The sequence below is a fragment of the Euphorbia lathyris genome, chromosome 3 (assembly GCF_963576675.1).
Source record: "Euphorbia lathyris chromosome 3, ddEupLath1.1, whole genome shotgun sequence".
Lineage (NCBI taxonomy): Eukaryota > Viridiplantae > Streptophyta > Magnoliopsida > Malpighiales > Euphorbiaceae > Euphorbia > Euphorbia lathyris.
This window is the reverse complement of record NC_088912.1, coordinates 15,059,067-15,073,228: the sequence shown is the minus strand read 5'-3', so window position 1 is coordinate 15,073,228 and position 14,162 is coordinate 15,059,067.

The following is a 14,162-nucleotide window of genomic DNA, read 5'->3' as shown; positions in this document are numbered from 1 at the left end:
TGAGTGGCGCCAGAATCTATAATCCAAGGCTGGTTGTCCATAGAGCTTGCAACATAATTGGATTGAGGAGAGTAGGAATAATCACGGGTGATTTTGGGTGATGAATAATTGCGTGCAACATGGCCTATACCATGGCAATTGTGACATGTAAGGTGTGGCTTTCCATTTGCATCAAGATAAGTACAATTGTTGGAATTGGGAATCAGATAATTTTGCCCAAAATGATTCTGCCCAGCCACAAAGTTGTTGCCGACTGCACCATATGAATGCTGAGAGGTGGAAAAGTGGCGCCCTCCCCGTCCAGCGCGAGAGCGGGACCGGCCACCACGAGTTGAAGAAAAATGGGATGATCCCCTTGATGAAAATAATGTCGTGGGAGGGATGGCAGCAACTGCGATTGTCTTTTGGCGAGTAATTTGCCGCTCTTCATTCAAGAGCAACCCATATAGATGATCAAAAGTGACTCCTGTAGGATTTATTTGGATGCTACGAGCAATATTATCATAATCCTTTCCGAGGTCCATGAGAATAGCATCAATAAGATCTTCCTCTGGCATGAAGAATTGATAGGAGGCTAATTGATCGTATATTGTGCAGGCTTTCAGCACGTATATGGTAATAGAATCATCACTACGTTGAATACTAGCAAGCTGTGTTCGCAAGTTCCAGATTTGTGATTTCGAACCAGCGGAATAGGCAGTCACTGATTTTGTCCATGCCTCATTAGCAGTAGTGGCGTTAGCAATATGTGGGAGCAGGGAAATCGACAAGGATCCGAGCAGCCAACTGAGCACTTGATTATCCTTTTGATCCCATGTAGCGAAGATCGGGTTTGGAGCATTGTTAGCTAGCGTTTCGGGTGGAGCAACTTGTTGGTCCCTTGTTTAGTTGCAAGTATAGTTCCAAGGGGGGGGGGGGTTAGGAACTATTTAAACTTTTTTGCAATTTAGGCAGACTTCTTTTTCTAAAGAAAAAGATTTGAACAGCGGCGCTGAGTAAACAATAAGATACTGGCTTAGTCAACAGGTGACTAGGTCAGTTTCTTAGCTTGAGTCAGGAAATAGCACTTAGAGTCTATTCCTGATCTCAGACGTTCAACGCGCACAACTCAACTTGACCTCTTTACTTGGTCAGTTTTGATTATTTAAAGCAAGCAATGTAAATAAGGAGTTAAGGTAAGAAATACTTCACTCAGCAGATTTATCCAGGTTCGGCTTCTTCTAAGCCTACGTCCTGTCCCCGGAACACGTTCCGAGATTTCAAATCCTCTACTGAGCTCTTTAAAGGTAGAGCCTCAAACCTTTTACAATATCAGCAATTGAGTATGACAAGAGTACCTTCCTCTATACTTCTAGTCAATCGTAATCTCTCCGTTGAGTACTTAAAACCGAGTACTCAGCCTCTCCTTTCTATCTCTAGAAATGATAAGTGTTTTGTCCTAATACAAAGATGTGCTAAGACACTTTAGACGATTTACAATCACTCTAGACTTTTACACAGATATTAGAAATGTAGTGTAAGAATTTGCTTTGCTTCTTGCTTGCAGAACTTGTAGAGATTTGGTCAGCGTAATGGCTTGATCAAGTTCTGTATGTTGTGAAGCTTGTGATGGCACTATTTATAGAGATGTCTGGGCGTCGGTGATTTCGAATTTTGAAATAACCGTTGGAGGGAAACGGCTATGTGTCGTTGTCATCCTGACTTGTACAGAGCTCTCGGCCAATCACAATCGTGTATCTTCTGTCCTCGGTCAGCTCAGCAGATGGTCTCTCCTTTTATGGTAAAGTCAACTGGACAGCATACTGCGTCGTCTGAACTTTGCCAAAAGAGGAAACACTTTGTCTGGAAGTTTTCCTTTGCCAGCTGCTGTCTTGTACGCTTTGTCGAGACTACTCAGCAGCTTCATTGTGAAGTTGTTCCCGAAGGTCTTCTAGATCCTTCCGTTTGCTGAGTTGCGTTTTGTTCAAAACGGCAACGTCTTGACATACGCGGGCCAAGTGTACTGAGTTGTTTGACTTGGGCCTTGGCTTCCGTATTGGGCTTGGGCCTTCCAATCCTTATGACTTATAACATTTATACTCAACATTGAACAAACACATTAGTAGAATAAATCAAAGCATTTAAACTTAGTGTGTTTAGAATATGTATTTTAATTTATACTTAAACAATTTTTTCAAATCAAAATTATGTGGAAAGGTGTTTCAACAAACTCCCCCATTTTGATGTTGGCAAAACTATTCAGCAAGAAACTCAGTATGAGCTCCCCCATGATAGTTGACCTAGTATAATTAAGCAAACTCCCCCGTAAGGGTTGAGCTACTGACATAGTTTTACTTAAAACATTTAAGGGTTTAAATGAGTAAGTCTAAGGTCAGTTTTCAGATATAGGTCAGCTATATCACATATTCTATTTACTCAGTGTTAAGCGGAAGTTTTAGACATATAGAGCGCGCTGAGTATTTTGTTGTTCAATGAGTTCTTATCAGAGTGTTTCACAAGTACATAGGTTAATGTCAAACATGTTATCAGCATATCATTTAGTCAATAAATATTATAAGTGTTAAGCATAGCTGATATAAATGAAGATACATAATAACTCAGTACTTAATAGCATATATCATAACTCAGTATTTGAATAAGAAAAGTAAGTATGATAACTCAGTATTTGAATAAGAAAAGTAAGTATGATATATATTGGAAGAAGTCAGCAGTTACACAGCAAAAGAAATAAACATAGCACATAGATTACAAATGTTAAGACCTAGCCTATCTATTTCTTTTTCTTGCCCTGTGACTGACTTCGCTCGTACTGACGTTGCTCATGCTGAGCTCTAGCAGCTTGCGCTTTCTCTCCCGTTTTGTCAACTTCAGGGAGCTTAAACGCATCGGTTAAGACAGCGCGAGTCAGTTCTTGTGAAAGCTCTTTTAGTTTGTCAGCACTTTCATTGACCCCATCAAAAATGGCAACTCCATCAGCTGATACTTCGACTGGTATATGAAGATCAGCAGCACTGAGCATATTTACACTGAAAGCTTGAGCTTTGGCTTGCCAGATGAGAGCTTCAGAGAGGCCAGCAAAGACTTGGTGGAAAGTCTTCAAGAGAGCTGAGTCATAATGATGACGCTGGATATTATTATGACGGATGTGGTTGAAAGATTGCTGTGCGAGAGACAGCAACTCATTCTGCTTCAAAGCGTCAGTATCCATCTCTTGCTTGTTGAGGTTAAGTAGCCTGATGGCCTCACCGATTTGCTTGACTGAGCACTGACTATAGGACACCATTTGCTCATTTGTCTTAAGTTGCTCAGTATGAAGATGAGCAAAAAGCATCTTGAGTTCTGAGGAAGTGGCGTAGTCAGTGTTCACAACAGATAACTTCTGAACTTGTTAATGGAGAGAGTTCAGGTGTTGAATTGTTGACAGCTGTATCTCTGCCAACTTGGCAAGTGAATCCTACTTAGCTTGCTGGGCTTGGAATGACAAGACTACATTCAGCAGATCCTTGAGTCCCTTGACTTTGTTGAGAAGTAGAGTGACCTGGGAGAGCTGAGTTGTCTCAGGAATTGAAGATCCAGCAACAGGCGAAGCGGAATGTTGAAGATCGTGGATGAGTGCTTGCATTGAGTCAATGAGCTTTTTGCCGGACTCAGTGGCATCCCGATGTACATCAGTATGACCAGAAGAAAGTGGAGTGAAGGGAGTACCCTGGTCAGTGACTGGATGAGTTGGCTCAATCTGCACTTGAGTTGGAGGAATTATAAATTGACCAGCAGAGAGAGTTGTTGTAGAAGTAATAACCCGAACACTGTCTGTGCTGACGGCGAAAAGATGGGGAGTCAGCACCATGCTTGAGGAGACAGCATGAGCAGTGGTCGGTTCAACCTGACTAGTTGACGTGGTTAAAGTGTTATGGTCGGCATGTTCCTGTTGAGAAGAAACAGAGGCTTGTTTTTCCAACGGCGCGGAGGAAGTTGAAGTGGATTGCCGCTTGAAGAATGTTAGTTTGACAGTAGAAGGATCCTTTGTTGTCTTAGAGAGGACAAGTTCAGGAATAGATGGTGATTGCACAGGAGGTTCACTGACCATTTTCTCACTGACCATTTTCTCACTGGCCTTAACCAGCTTTCGCCTTCTACACGGTGGAGTGGTATGATGAGCAGGTTCTTCTGAGCGAGTAGGAGAAGGTTCATTGTGCTCAGTATGGGTCTGGTCAGCTTGCTCAACTTGCTCAACTCCAGCAGTTAACTCGGTGTTAGTTTGCACATTTCAACCAACTAACCCAGTTATGGCATCCTCAACCTCAATTTCGCTGTCATATTCCTCAGATTCATCAGCGACATCCTGGTCGCTGGTTTCAGCTTCTTCTTCAGCAGTGCTGTCTCCATCAAGTTCTTCCTCAACTTGGGAGATGAAGTGGTCATTTAACTGGACCTCAGTTTCCTCAGCATCAGTACCTTGGCATTGAGTGAAATGAGAATCACCCGGTACAATAAAATCAGTCGGTATGACGTTGAGAGGTGCCAGTGTTGAAGGCTTCTACTTTTTCTGAGGTAGCTCAGCAGCTTCCTCAGTGCCAGGCTCATCTTGCCTGCTTCTTTTTTCAGCTGACTTTCCAACTGACTTCTGCCTCTTTGCTGGAGACTCAATGTTTTATGAAGGAGTCTCAGCAGATTTCCTCTTGCGGGAAGCAGGGGCCTTAGATCGTCGCCCTTTCTGAGGTACAGCAGTGGATTCCTCAGCTTGGTCAGTTTGACCAGCAGCAGCAACTTTTCCCTTCTTCAAGGGTTGTCCAAATTTAAGTGCCCTCAGCGAGGCAGCTGTTATCTCAGATCCTCTTAAGGATTCCTCACCTTTGAGGTCAATCTTGTGGTCGATGAGGATCCTGGTGATAATTGACCCTAACCTCAGTGTACCCGTGCTGCGTAGGAACCTAGCAACCAAGAAAACCGGCATGTTGATGGCGGTGTACGTCAGCATGTGCCATATGAAGCACTGTTCAAAGTTGGTTGCTGATGTAATGCAGTTGATCTTTGGGTAAATGAAATAGCTCAGCAGGTAGTGAGCCATCTTCTGGTGCATTGAAGATGCTGAGATCTCGCTTGAGTGACCCTCAGGTTTGCAGAAGGTATGGACGTAGTTGGTTTTGTCCTGATCTCCTGACTTCCTCAGCCTTACTCCCTCAGTTTTGAGCTGGAGGAGATTTCCTATGTACAGAGGGTTGATGAAGATGGTTTTCCCTTTTACTTCAGTGCTTAGGTAGTCGGCGGAGTCACTGGCAACCTTGAGGTTGTGGTAAAACTCCCTCACTAGGTCAGGATATGTCTCATCCCTGACCGAGAACAGCCCAGTCCATTCGTTTTTAGAAATCCATTTGGCAAATGGCTGTTCATGTTGCACGAAATGCTCAAAGACCCATCTGGAGGGCTCAACCTTCCACTCGCGGACATTTTCGAAGACCTTGGAGTAGGTCCTGATCTTAACAGCTTTCCCTTTTCCAGAAGTTTGGCCAGTTTTACCCTTGCTCGGTGTAGAGGGGTTTTGTGAAGGTTCATCGGAGCTGGACTTTTGGTGGCCGGCACCGGAGACGTTGAAAGATAACTTAGTCATTCTTCGAAGATGGAGGAATTATAGGAAGTTGAGAGAAAAGAAGTTCTAAGTGATTTCTTTGCCTTAAGAATTGATTAAGCGTAAAGAGTAAAAGATGGGGAAATACCCATAATTTATAGACGAAATGAACGGTGTGGATCTTAATCAAATCCATGTGTCAGTTTTGCCTTGGGATCATGTACCGACAATGATCCTGGCATTTATGACACATTACGGCGAATACGTCATCCTAGGCTATACGCGTGCTTTGCATTTATGCTAACGGATTAATCACTCAGTATTTAGAATGTCAAGCGTTTGATATTCTGAATGGTCAGTGCAGTATTTAAGGATGATTTTAAGTTCAAGTTCTAAACTAAGTTTCTCAGCGTGCAAGTTTACTCAGTATTGTATATTCAGTCAGTTTCGATGAGTTACTCAGCAAACAATAAATCATTCAGCATGTAATTCACACAGCATTCATATTCATTTAGCACAGGAATTTACTGAAGAGGATTAAACATACCAATTGCTTCTCTCAGTATGCTGAACTGCTCACGGGCCAGTGGCTTCGTGAAGATATCCGCAAGCTGTTCGTCCGTTGGGACAAAGGTCAGCTTGATCTCACCCTTGAGTACATGGTCTCTAATGAAGTGATGTCTGATGCTGACATGCTTCATTCTGCTGTGTTGAATTGGGTTCTTGGAAAGATCAATTGCGCTTTTGTTGTCACATTTGACTTCAATTGTTTTCGTTTGAACACCATAGTCTTCAAGCTGTTGCTTGATCCATAGGACTTGAGCAACACAATGACCAGCAGTAATGTACTCAGCTTCAGTGGTGGACAAGGCTACTGATGCCTGCTTTTTGCTGAACCAGGATACAAGACAGCTTCCTAAGAAGTGGGATCCTCCAGAGGTGCTTTTTCGTTCCAGCTTATCTCGTCCATAGTCAGCGTCAGTGTATCCGATGAGTGTAAAATCATGAGTATTTGGATACCACAAACCTGCGTTCACTGAGCTTTGCAAATATCTAAGGATCCTTTTTACAGCGATGTAATGAGATTCCTTAGGGTTAGATTGATATCTAGCACAGTAGCATACTGAAAATTGAATGTCCGGTCTACTAGCTGTTAAGTAAAGTAGAGAGCCTATTATACCTCGATATAATTTGCTGTCTACTGACTTACCATTCTCGTCAGCGCAGAGGACAGTGTCAGTGCCCATAGGAGTGGATATTGGCTTGCAATTCTCCAAGTCATATTTCTTTAATATCTCCTTAGCATATTTGGCTTGATTGATGAATATGCCATTCTTTCCTTGTTTAATTTGAAGACCGAGGAAGAAGTTGAGTTCTCCCATCATGGACATTTCAAACTCAGTCTGCATTTGTTTGCTAAACTCCTTGCACATTGATTCGTTAGTTGCACCAAATATTATATCATCAACATAAATTTGGGCCAGCAGGGTATCTTTACCCTTTTTCTTAATGAATAAGGTTGTATCAGCTTTACCCCTGACGTAATTTCTAGTCAGCAGGAAACTGGTCAGCCTCTCATACCAAGCACATGGTGCTTGTTTGAGGCCGTACAGAGCCTTTTTGAGTTTGTAAACATGGTTTGGGAACTTATGGTCCTCAAAACCTGGAGGTTGATTTACATAAACCTCCTCGTTTATAACTCCATTAAGAAATGCACTTTTGACATCCATTTGGAATAATTTAAAATTCATGTAAGATGCATATGCACATAATATTCTAATTGCCTCTAGCCTTGCCACTGGGGAAAAGGTCTTACCGTAGTCTATACCTTCTTGCTGACTGTAGCCCTGAGCTACAAGCCTTGCTTTGTTCCTGACTACGTTTCCTTGTTCGTCCATCTTGTTCCTGAAGACCCATCTTGTTCCGATGGTCTTTTGACTCTTTGGATGAGGCACTAACTCCCATACATCATTTCTTCGAAATTGATCGAGCTCCTCTTACATTGCGTTCATCCAGAATTCATCGTACTCAGCTTCAGCGAAATTCTTCGGTTCTTGTACTGAGACGAAAGCAACATTGCTGAGGTACTTCCTGAGTTGATTCCTCGTCATCAGGGTATTCCCAGCAGAATCAAGGATTGCACTTTCGGAGTGCCCTCTTGGAATCCTTATTTCTTTGGGTAGATTTATGTCTTGTGCTATTCCTATTTCAACAATCTCTGCAGAAGTAGATGGGTCAGTAAAAGTAGATGGGTCAGTAAAAGTAATGAGTATTTCTTTCAGAAATTAGAGATAATAATCTCTTGGATTCCATTATCCCCAAAGTAGAAATTGCCTTTGTTAAATCCAGTGTATGATCTTTTAACTCATTCTTTGGATTTGGCTGAATTTAAAAATCAGCTTTTAGAAAAATATGAACAATTTACAGCTTCTTAAACTGGGATCAATATGAAATTAGATTGATGATGGCATATGTTGTCGATTTTCAAATTGGCCAAGTAACGAGCAACTGGACCATGTTTCTATATGACCATAAAATTGCATATGATTTGTTCTTCTTGAATGATAAGTCTATACTAACAAGTTTGAAGAAACAAAAAGACCCATACACATGATAAATAAATAAAAAACAAAGAAGCATTATTTTTTCATTGGAGATTTTATAATCTCTAAATTATCACAGATCAAAATAGCTTTATTTTCCTTCGTATAATATTTGAAGTATGTAACTAAATAAATTTTTAAGAAATAGATAAAAAGAGTGTATATATTCTCGGTATTGAAAAATTAGGGATAAGGGCCAAATTTGAGCTTAACCTTTTGGTGAAGTGCAAATTTAGTTCTAACTTATGCAATTGCCCAAATTTAAGACTAAAGTTTCTTAAAAAGATCAATAATAGCTTTAGGTTTAAAGATTGGCAGACCTTCCAAATGGTTAAGATATTTAATGTGTTACTAATACGTTGTAAAAAAATATGTTAAACGTGATGACAACTAATTCCACCACAGACATGTTAATCACAATTGTGAATCGAGCAAATTAAATGTAAAGTCACTTATGATTTTTATTTTACAGTTATATCTCCCTTTTTTATTTTTATCATTTTCAGATTTTTATTCGAATTTTGTCAAACATATAGTTATCTTTTTGAGTTTTAAAAATAAAAATAAAAAACAGTTTATTTGATGCTAAAACCACTTTTAATTTTTATCTACTTGACATTTTAAGATTTTTTTTTTTAAATATTAGATAGTTGTAAGTAGTCAATGTAATCATGACTAATATGTAACTTGACTGAGTAAATATGTCTAATTTTGTGTTGTGTACAAATATAATTGCAAATAATGAACAAAAAAACGTATGAAAGTGTTTCAATTTATGAACAAACTTGTTTTGAATGTGTGTGCTATGACAATTAAATAGCAGTCAAACCATCTTTTTTAAATTTTTAGTAACTTAAAGCTAAAATTTATCTTGTTTGGAAATTTTAGGAGTAAATTTGATCTAATTCATAAGTTAAAGCAAAATTTGCAATTTTAAAAAGAAAGGTTAGGATCAAATTTCACCATTATCGTACAAAATAACAACTAACCTTAAGTGTTGATAAAGGAAGTATATAAACAATTAAAATCTATTAAATTAAATAAATTTTTTTTATTAAATTTTGAAATATATAAAAAAATTATTCATGTATAGAACCCCTAGAAAATAAAAGTTAATTACAAAAATACGCTTTCAAATCTCATATATAAACAAAATGATTGATGAAGAGAAACCCTAGAATCTCAAATTTCATATATTTGCAGCAACTCTCCAACAACATTCTCTATCTCAGTCAATCACCCTTATCTTCAGTAGTAATCAGATGAACCGTTGCTTTCACTTATAGAAGAGTCGTTCCCTTTACTGTGTTTTTCTAGGAAATGTATGTATACTCTCTACGGTTACTTGTTTAAATTTGTGTCCTTGCTTAGAGAGATATGTGAGGATATGGCTGTTGAGTTCTTCTTTTGTTTTTAAACATCAAAACCAATGGAGATATTTAAATAGATCTACCTTGGAATATTTAAGAAATCAAAAAAAAATTGAACAGACCTAGAATGATAGTGAAAAATCCGAGTCAGTCTAGAAAATACATGATTTTAACTTAGCTAATTTTGTGCAGGAAAAATGACTATGTTGCGAGTGTTTCAGTAGATCTTCACAAAGATAAAGAAATTCCATCTTAATTTATGAGTGCTTCAAAAGATCTTCAGAAACATGAGGAACGAAAAAGTATGTTCAAGCACTGATTGCAGAATGTCGCCGGCGAAAAAAATCCCTACTGACAACAAGATGTAGGCTACAAAGTAAGCTGATGTTTTGAATTGCTAAATTCTTGTTTATTTTAACCTGTCTATCCTATATTTAAATGAAAAAAAAGTTTATGTTTACAAACAGTTGGTTTTATTGATTGGTTCATTATATTATTAAGTTGTATGATCAAATGCCTTTGTCAAATGCTATTTATTTTCTATGGTGTGTGCTAAAGTTCTAGTTCTTGTTTCATATTGATGAAATATTAGAAGAATGTTGATATTTTTCTTTTGCTGATTTGTTATGTGTTTCTTAAACTGTTTAAACTTGATGGAAACTATTATGCTAGACATGCTTCATCCGAAGAAAAATAGACAAGACTAGGCAGAGGAATAGAGTGAAATACCTTATCTGACGAACTATCTGCAGTTGCAAACGAAGTGCCCACAACTCTTAGATTTAATCCGTGATTTGTAATCAACCTTAACACTACAAAAAAATGAGTATTAGTGAGAAAAATTTAATAAGGGTATAAAAAACACTTATTAAAGATATATTCTATACATATAATAAGCATAAATTCTATCATTATATTATTAATAAACAAAGTACATTTTTGTAAAATTTTACTAAAATTTTTTCTAATTAATTCTATCTAAATTAAAATATTTTTATTTTTATTTCATTAATAAAATTAAATCCCTTTAATAATTGTAATTGTAACAAATAAATTCACTATTAAAAAAATTGAGATTTTAAATCTAAAGCCCTTCACAAATAAATCCCTTACTGAAAAAATTTGGTTTACCGCCAAACACTTCTTTTTTTCAATGTGCAAGTATTGATATGTGAAGCTTTGTGCTTTGTTGCTGTTGTTTTTATTCAACTGTCTTCCTGACTAACTCGGCTCTCATAGTTGTTTCTGTCTTATTTTTTACCCGAGTTCTCAAAAACCCTGATGTTATCATTGAAATATTTTACCTTTCTTAATATTAGCTATTGTTCATTGAAATATTAAAGGCAAAGATTGCTAATTTGACATCTTTCTACTGCAATTCTTTGCTTGGTCATAACTTTCTTATGTATTCTTCTACTATTCTGTTGTTTATTTGTGCAATATACTCTTTTTGGATTGCTTTACATCTATTTACTAAGTTTGAACTCATGCCTGCATATAGAGATAGCAAATTTCTCTTCTAATATCTGTGCAACTATGCATATGGTATGACTAATGCGTTTATGGTTAGGGAAGTTAACTATTTTTGATGTTGGGTGATATAACTATTACATTTGTTTTATAGATTTGATTTAGTTCACGTTTAAACTGCAACTTTCTGAATCAGATTCTATTTTTCTGGTAAGTCAACTCATCATGATTTGGAAGAGTAGCATAAAAACATTGGCATGCCAAACTGCCTCTGTAAATTTCTCCTTGACAAACCCTCTCATACTACTTTTTTTAATTAAAAATCCTTCATTTCTTCCTTTATTCCCACTGAACCAAACCCACCACCCCGTGTGGGTGGATTGCCTGAACTGTATACCAGTTTTGTTTCCAGCAGTTCTGGTACAGCAATTTTCTACTGATATGATAGAAAATTATGAGGCCTTAGGTGTGCCTCCTTTGGTTGAGGTATCTTCTGATAATTGTAAATATATCATTAGTTCCAACTGTCGTCTCGACTAACTCAGCCTTGTTAGTTATTTCTGACTTTTGATTTTGAGCGTTATTTGAGTCATTGAGTTATTGAAAGGACAAGTATTCTGATTATCTATCATGCCATGTACAAGGACGGATCCAAGATTTTTATTTAGTAGGGGCAAACTATATAGGAATAACATGTCCAATCTGTTATGGATGTCTAAATTGATACATTTTTTAAACGTTAAGCTTATATCGATACTATTTTGTACGTTGAACCTAAATTGATACTTTCCCAAAAACCTTATTCCTATTTTGTACCTTTTCTCTTAATTAAAAGATAAATATCAAATTTGACCTTAATGTTTTGTGTGAAGTGCATATTTAGTTTTAACATTCAATTTAGTCTTTTTAAAATTTCAGCAACGTATGGTTAAAATTGGTCTTCTATTTGAACCATTTTATATGTTAGGGCTAAATTTACACTCACCAAACACATTAAGATCAAATTTTGCAATCCCATTAACTAATTCAACTCTACTCAAATATTAAAATAATGAACTTTGAAAACTAATAAAGAATCAAGAAATTGCATCTGCAACAATTATGTAAGAGAAACAATCAAGATATAAAGAAAATTAAGTTAACTATTAACAATATGTAAGGAATTATAAACCTGAGAAATAACTAAATCTTTCAAAAATCATATTCAGTTTTAACCTCATAGAAATAATATAAAAATCAAACCTTAAGTTGGGATTGTGATTTGGGTGGGCCAAACTTTTTTTTTTGGTTAAAATGGGCTCAGCTAATCAAAGGTTAGGTTCCGTCCCTGGCAATGTATCAGTAGGTTTGTTTTAATCTTGCCCCTCTTGTGTACATATGTTCCCACTTGTAGGGGTGTTCAAACTTGGGTTGGGTGGGTTACAATTAGATTTTATCCAACCCATATAGGGACACTATTTCATGGGTTCAATGTGTTATAGTGAGTTATGTGGATTGCAATAATTCCTTTTTAGGTGGGTTAGATGGGTTGAATTATATGGGTTGGGTGAGTTATAGTGGGTTCAAACTTATTTTGTTTTTTTACTATTTTTCTTCTATTTTTTTTTTATCTCAAATGGTGTAGGTTAAATAGTAAGAAAGTTAAATTGATACAATATGGTTTAAAATATTATTTTGTTCTTTTTATTTTATTGAACCACAAATCTCAAATAATAATAAAATATAAGGATATAAAGATTAAAATTTCTGGAATTCCAGAATTTTTGAAATTCTGAAATTCCAGAATATTCAAAAGATGAGAATTTCTGGGATTTCTAAAACTTCAGAATTTCTGGAATTTTAAAATTTTTAAAATTTCAGAATTTTTGAAATTCCAGAATTTCTAGATTCTGGAATTCTGAAATTCTAGAATTTTCAAAATTCCAGAATATTTGAACTTCCATAATTTTTGGATTTCAGAATATCTAGAATTTCAGCATTTTTGAAATTCCATAATTTTTTAAATTACAGAAATTCTAGAAATTCCAAATTTCAGAATTTTCGAATTGCTAGAATTTTCAAAATTATAAAATTTCTGAAATTTCAGAATTTTCGAATTCTGGAATTCTAGAATTTTTGAAATTAGGTTGGGTTGGATTGGTAGGTTTGGTACATTTTGTACAGCCCTACACCGAACCTTTTAAACTATATATATATATATACACACATATAGTGCGTTACCAACATTAGCACAAAAAATTTGTTAAAATTTTAATAACTAAGTTTGTTACATATAATCAATTAAAGTTGGCCTGAGTGGTTAAAAGCGTCGAGTGGAGAAAAAAAAAAGAGTTAGAAATCGGAAATAATAAAAATTTTAGTGTCTTTACTTAACGTAATAGAAAGAGTGTCTTAGTTTTCTTCAAAAATCTTTTTAAGTAAGACCAATGTTTTTTTTATCCATTTAAAATTTTAAACACATATTTTTTAGAATCGGTGGACTCGCTCGATTCACCGCCGATTCAGGCGTCATGTCCGATTCAAGTACGTTTTTTCCGTTTTAGAAATTTTGTTATTGTTTTCTCAATTGTCCGATTTTACAATTCATTTTTTCAATTTAAAAAATATCAAACGATGAATAACCATATTTTTAAAAAATTTAAATGAAATAAATAAAAATAAAAATAAGAATATAGAGAATTATACGGGTTGAATCGGTTAGACGGGTTGTTAAATGGGTTATGATAAACCAGAAAAATAGAATATTTATAATCCATCTAACTCATTCTAACCCACATATGGGTTGGATGAGTTGAAATTTGGTGGGTTATAATAACCCAACCAATTTTGGACGCTCCTAGCCACTTGTAACAACTCTAGTCATGTCTAGTTATTGGATGAAAAACATGTGATGTCATTACTAATCTTGATTAACAGAGACAAATTTGTTGTTCAATTCAGATTAATACTTTCATGGAGTTGATTGTAAAAAGACAAATACTCCTCTTACAGTTTTTGTTCATTTGAACAACATTATTTTCAAATGCAGGTCAGTTTCTTCCAGCAAGGCACCATACCTAGTGTATCACAGGATGGAAGATTTATTATGAAGACTTCATTCAAAGGCAAGTTTAATCAAATGCTGACTAAAACTGCTTCTGTCGTGAGTCATGA